A 7,048-nucleotide genomic window follows, 5' to 3' on the forward strand; every position below is an offset into this window, starting at 1 on the left:
GTTTCTTTTGAGGTAATGAAAGTGTTCTAAAATTGATTACAGTGGCAACTGCCTACTCTGTGACTATACTAAAAACCATAGATGTATTTTATGACATGTGAATTATGTCTCAATAAAACTGTTATTAAAAAAATAGAAAGATGGACTAACGGTTTAAATAGAATCCCAGGTGTTATTAGAACAATTCCAGTGTAAAATCTATCTGGATTTACTGTGTACAGCTAAAGTTAAAAGCATGTGTTTTTTCAGTAGGGTGCTTTTTCAGTTCTTTACTCAGTGATCAGTTTTATTTTACTCTTTTATTTTTTCCAGTTTTATTGAGATCTAATCGACATGTAACATTGTATAAGTTTAAGGTGAACAACATAAGGATTTGATATAAGCATATAGTGTGAAATGAGTTTGCAGGGACCAGCTCTTTGGTCTCAAAGCCAGATGCAGGAAATGAACTAGAATGTAAAAAAACTAAAAATTAAACTTACTTTACTAATGTAAATTAGTGTTCCCTTTTAGTCTAGAAGGAACCTCCTATGTGCTTGGGACTGTCCATTGCTTTACACACATTCCTATAAACCTATTTTACATACATATAAACTGAGGCTCAGAGAAGTTACTTAGCACAGCTTCTTTATGGTGCTTTCCAAAGTCACAATGCCCAGGACGGCAAAACCTTATATAATTGCCATAATTATTTTAAAAGGAACAGTAGAACAAGTACTTAACTGGGACTAAATATCTTATTTGGTGTTGGTGGGGAAGGAGGAGGAGATTCGTCTTGAGAAAGTTTTAATTATTTTAGGTTAAGTCTGATTTCCTATGGGAAGACCTCTCTGTCTCTACTGTCTTTACTTTGAGTGTATGTTCAATTGCTGCATTTACCTGTCAATTTTATTTTTATGCTGCACTGAATATTATGTTTATATCTCTGTTTCTACCACTAGATGTGAGGACAGGTGTTAATTTTATCTAGCTTGGTCTTGTCAGAATCCATCAGAGTATGCAGTCTTAAGGAAAGAAGAGGGGGTTTGTGTAATTACAATAGGGAATTCCATAGGAATTTCTATATTTAAAAGTAATAAATGCGATGGAGAACATCACAAGAAAGCTGGTTTAGACTCATCTTTTTTCTTTTTAATATTTATGTGTTTGTTTATTTTTGGCTGCGTTGGGTCTTCATTGCTGCGCGTGGGCTTTCTCTAGTTGGGGTAATCGGGGGCTACTCTTCGTTGAGGCCTGAGGGCTTCTCATTGTGGTAGCTTCTCTTGTTGCGGAGCACAGGCTCTACGGTCGTGGGCTTCAGTAGTTGTGGCGTGTGGGCTCAGTAGTTGTGGTGCACGGGCTTAGTTGCTCCGCAGCATGTGGGATCCTCCCGGACTGGGGATCGAACCTGTGTCCCTTGCATTTGCAGGCAGAGTCTTAACCACTGTGCCACCACTCTTGGTTCTGATCTGAGGCTGCTGCTAAGTCAGAATTTTGAAGGTGATTATTCTCAGTCTTTACCCTTGGGCCTCTGTTCTTTTAACTATTCCTGAAGTCCCATCTTTTAAAACTAATGACCCAGTATGAAATTTCAGAACTGCTAAAATTGATTTGTCTATTTACTTAACCTGTTTTAAATGTAAAATAAAATTGCATCTGTGTGGAAAATCCCCTAGCACCAATGAAAATTGCGATTCTACATTTGCTGAGAAATATCTTTATTTGTCCTCTGGGACATCTTAAACTTTAGTTGGCTTCTATTAAACTTTTATGAGAACAAAACGAGTGAATGACTTTTTCTTCAAACAGGTGCTTTTTGTTGTTTCAATGAAAGAAGGCACTCTTGAAACAGAACTTGTTCTTTTAAACAAATTACTCAGTGTGCCTTACAAAGAAAAAAAGAAAAAAGAAAAGGGTGGGGGACAGGTTTGAGTAGATCACTACCACCACTACAAAACTGCAGAATATTAAAATTTGCTCATAATTATGTTTTTATTCTGCCTTTGTCTACATATTACCTCAGATATCTCCAAGGGGCCTAACATGCTTTCATTATAAATTCATATCTTTATGCAAAGCATTAGTCTCCCTTCTCTGTCCTATTTTAGAATGCAAATGCACCTGGGAGCAGTGATTAAGGAGGGCTTTTGCTAAAGGGTCCTGGAGTGAGGTGCTGGCAGGGGGAATGCAGAACTACGATCCGAAGGCTATCACCCTGCCACTTAATAGCTCTACCTCTGTTCAGCCTTGTGTTTTTACTTGAAATAAAACCACCTGCCTAAAGCCCAGAAAAGAAAAGAAAAGAAAAAAAAAAAAGGAGAAAGTATTCTGCATTAAGATCCATGAAGTGAATGTCCCAAGTTGAACAATCAGTTGGCTTGTAACTTCATAATCCTTGGTGTTCCTATGTCTTCCCATCCCCCAGTCACTAAAGCACACACTTGGGGTTGCAGTAGATTGATATACGGTCCCCCATAGATATCCACATCCTAATGCCCAGAGCCCATGAACACATCACCTTACATTGCAGATGTGAATAAGGTGAAGATCTTTGGATGGGAAAATGACCCTGGATTATCCGGGGGCGGCCCAATGTCATCGCAAAGGTCTTGTAAGAAAGTGGCAGGAGGATGAGAGAGGAAATAAAATATTACGCTGGTGGCTTTAAAGATGGAAGGAGGGAACCTCTAGAAGTTGGAAAAGACCAATAATAATAATAATAATAATAATTCTTCCCAAGTGTCTCCAGAAGGAATTCAGCCCTGTGGACCCATTTGAGACTTCTGACCCCCAGAACTGTGAGATACTAAATTTATGCACCAGACCCTTCTAGCCATTCTCCATGCTACAGCCAGACCCATCCGGTGAAAACACAAATGGGTTTCTAGAAAGCCCTATGTAGAAAACCTTTAGTTTCTTTGTATTACCATTAAAAAGAAACTAAATGTCATCCTGTGAAGTGCCCTGCCCTGCATGATCTGGTCCCTGTCTGTTTTTCCAGCTTTATCAGAGGACACTGGTGATTTTTGAGTCAGAATGTCTGAGTTTGGCTTCAGCTTGTACCACTTACTACCTATGTGACCTTGGACAAGTTAACCTCTCTATGCTTCAGTTTCCTCTTTGGTAAAATACCTCATTGGCTGTTTGTGAGGATTAATGTGTTAATACAGTGCCTGGCCCTGTTCTAAGCACAATATAAATAGTTAGATAAACTTATCTTTATTGTGAGTATTGACGCATGTCATTGGTCATAGTGGACACTAAACAAACGTTTGATGGATGGATGGATGAAAAGAAGAAAGAAAACAGTGTTACATTCATAACTGCTATACATACACCATTACTTCTCTCTAGTTGGCAGAAATGAATCCGTTTCAGAGGAACACAACCAAAACTTAGATGAGTGAAGAGACAACTAGACATTTGGGAGCCAAATTTTGGCCACTTAGATACATAGACTGGAATCAAAGATCTGATTTCCTGTGAAGAAAGATGGAAGCTGTCCACTCTTGAGAGAATCTTTAACCAGCACTGAACTTATATTGCAACAAGCATTAGTGAGTTTTCAAACGAGCATTGATAACTGTTAAGACCTGAAGTTGGTATATATAATAAATATTGATACATGTTTCTAAACTGTTCTTATCTCAATTTATTGACATTTCTTTTTAATAACACATTGCCTTCTAACTGCAGAATCATACTCATGGCTGTGGTGTTTCCAGAGTATAGATACCTGCCGAACCCTAACAGTACTCTCTGTTCACAATGTTTACTTTTGGGTATATACTGTACAAAGAGAAAACTTCCTTTAGGATTTCAGTGTGGTAAATCTCAGCTCCTTGGCAGGTAATGTTTATGGTCCTTAGGATGGGTCTGTATTAAGAGATAATAGTAAACATCCTGTGTGGAGGACAGAGGATGTCTCTAGAGCTATGGTTAGCTTCACTACACTGGGGAGGAGCGTTGAGGGGCATTTTATCTACAGAGTTCTTCCCCCTTTAGTTTAATACCCTCCAAGTTCTTCGTTCTACTTTTATATGTCAGTGCTTTAAAAATTGAATCCATTTGAATAAGCATTCCTTGAGAGCCTTTAAACATATATTTTTAAAAAACTTCATGTTCTAGGTGTTTTTTTGCTAATATATAGAAAGACAGTATTTTGGTCAGGTTTATTAAGGTATAACTTACATACAGGAAAGTTGACCCTTTTTCGTGTACCTTTCTGTGTGTTTTGACAGAGGCACACAGTCATGTGATTGCCACGATCACCAACATATAGAACCATTCCATCACCCCCCAAAATCCTCTCCTGCCCCTTTGTAGTACACCCCTCCCTCCGTCTCCAGTCCCCGGCAACAACTGATCTGCTTTCTGCCTCTATAGCTTTGCCTTTTCCAGGATGTCGTATAAGTAGAATCATTCTGAGTGTAGCCTCCTGAGTCTGGCTTTCTTGATTGGAGTTGTAGACGTGTTGTGTGGACCAGCAGTTAACTTTTTTGTATTGCTGAGTAATATTTCTTTGTGTGGATCGACCACAGTTTACTTACCCATTCATCTGTTGGAGGAGAGTTGGCTTATTTCCAGGCTTGAATGATTATTGATAAAGCTACTGTAGCCATTCACATACATTTTTTTTAGTATGAACATAAGTTTTTATTTCTCTCAGGTAAATATCTAGGAACAGGATTGCTGGGTTGTATGGTGGGTAGTATATACATAACTTTACCAGAAATCATCAAACTGTTTTCCAAAGTGGCTGCAGCACTTTGTATTCTCACCAACAATGTATGAGAGTTCCAGGTGGTCTGCATCCTCATCAGCACTTGATATTACCAGGGTTTTTTTTGTTTGTTTCTTTTTGATTAAAATGTTCTATAGGTATGTAATGACATCTCACTGTGGTTTTAATTTGCATTTCCCTAATGCATGCTGATGTTGAATTACTTTACCTATGCTTGGTTACCAACCATATAGCTTCTTTTATTCTATTTATTTCTACATTATACTATATATCTATATATATATACTTTAGCTACTCTTAAAATTTGAATTTAGAACTATTTGCTGCTACTGTATAAAAATACAAATAATTTTTCTTTATTAACCTTGAATCCTAAGACCTTGCTAAGTTCACTTACTAGTTCTAGTAGTTTTGTCAATTCCTATGATTTCCATGTAAATTATTATGTCATCTGAAAACAAAGACAATTTCGCTTCCTTCTCAATTATTATATCTTTTATTTCTTTGCCTTGCCTTATGTTAACGGCTTGAACTATGGTAAAATGTTGAAAAGAGGTATGGAGAATGGGCATTCTTGTTGCTGATATTAGGGAGAAAGTAGCCAATATTTTACCATTAAGTATGATATTAGCTGCTCATTTTTCAGAGATACCCTTTGCCAGATTGTGGAAGTCTTCTTAATTTTTGGAGTTTTTATCATGAATGTGTGTTGAATTTTAAGTGCTTTTGACGCTGAAAACTCGGCCTCTGTGCACTGGTGCCGAATCAAATCTCAGAGACAGAGTTTTGGGTAAAGTAGGAAAGAATAGCTTTATTGCCTTGCCAGGCAAAGGGGGACACAGAGGGCTTGTGCCCTTCAAAAACTAAGTCCCAACCGGGGAGGATTTGGTGAGGAGTTTAACAGCAATGGTTCAAGCGTGGAGTTGCTGATAAGGATCAGGGTGTGTGCAGGGCCTGCACTCCTTTAATCTAGCCTCAGGTGATCTCCTAATGAGCTTCTCCTGTTCCTTTAATCTGGCCTCATATGGTCTCATGATGAGCTGCTCTGCAATGAAAAATGCTAACATCTTCCATTTGTTGGGGGGGGGGGTTTAGTTCTGTAAAAGAGCTCAAAGATATTGTTATGTGTATCGCTTGAGGCAGAACCAGGACCCTGCCCCAAGGCTGCACTAATGTTTCTTGATTGCTCCTCCCTTGTCTCTGCATCCCCTCCCTTCCCTGATTAGCAAGTGTTTGAAAGGCTTCTGTGCCCAGGAGCCCCACAAGGTCCTGCTAGGTTTCATCTTGTCTGCATCTATTGGGATGATCATATAGTTTTTATTTTTTAGCCTGTAATATGGTGAGTAACATTGATTGGTTTTTAAATGTTAAATCCACCTTGCATTCCTGGAATAAACCCAACTTGATCCACCTGGCTGGATTCAATTTGCTAAGATTTTATTAGAGGTATTTCTTTCCGTGTACATGTGGATGTTGAACTGTAAATTCTTTTTTGGGTAATATCTATTTCAGTTTTGTTATCAGTGCTATGCTGGCCTCACATGAGGGAAGGAGTGTTCCCGCCTCTATTTTCTGAGCAAAAACTGTTCACAATTGGTGTTATTTCTTCCTTAAGTAGTTGATAAATTTGACCACTGAAACTATCTGGGCCTGGAGTTATCTTTGTGGGAAGTTTGTTGAACAAAATTTGATTTCTTTAATAGTAAAGGGCTATTCAGACTTAAAAGTTCGATCCTGTTTCAGTTTTGATAAGTTGTATTTTTCAAAGAATTTGTCCATTTCGTCTATAATATCAAATTGGTTGGCATACAATTGTCCATAATGTCTCCTATTATCTTGTTAATGTCCATATGTCTTCAGTGATGGGCTTTTTTTTTTTTTTTTTTTTACTTGTAAGCATGGTTCTTTTTTTTTAAAATTTAATTAATTAATTTATTTATTTTTGTCTGTGTTGGGTCTTCGTTGTTGTGCGCAGGCTTTCTCTAGTTGTGGCGAGCGGGGGCTACTCTTCGTTGCCATGTGTGGGCTTCTCATTGCGGTGGCTTGTTTTGTTGCAGAGCGCGGGCTCTAGGCACGCGGGCTTCAGTAGTTGTGGCTCACGGGCTCTAGAGCGCAGGCTCAGCAGTTGTGGTGCATGGGCTTAGTTGCTCTGCGGCATGTGGGCATATGGGATCTTCCCAGACCAGGGCTCAAACTCACGTCTCCTGCATTGGCAGGTGGATTCTTATCCAGTGTGCCACCAGGGAAGTCCCCATTGATGGTGTCTTTTACATTAAATGCTCTCTGTATTTTTTTCTTGGCCGGCTTAGTTAGGAGACGTATACA

The sequence above is a fragment of the Balaenoptera physalus genome, assembly GCF_965194825.1.
Source record: "Balaenoptera physalus genome assembly, chromosome: 11".
Lineage (NCBI taxonomy): Eukaryota > Metazoa > Chordata > Mammalia > Artiodactyla > Balaenopteridae > Balaenoptera > Balaenoptera physalus.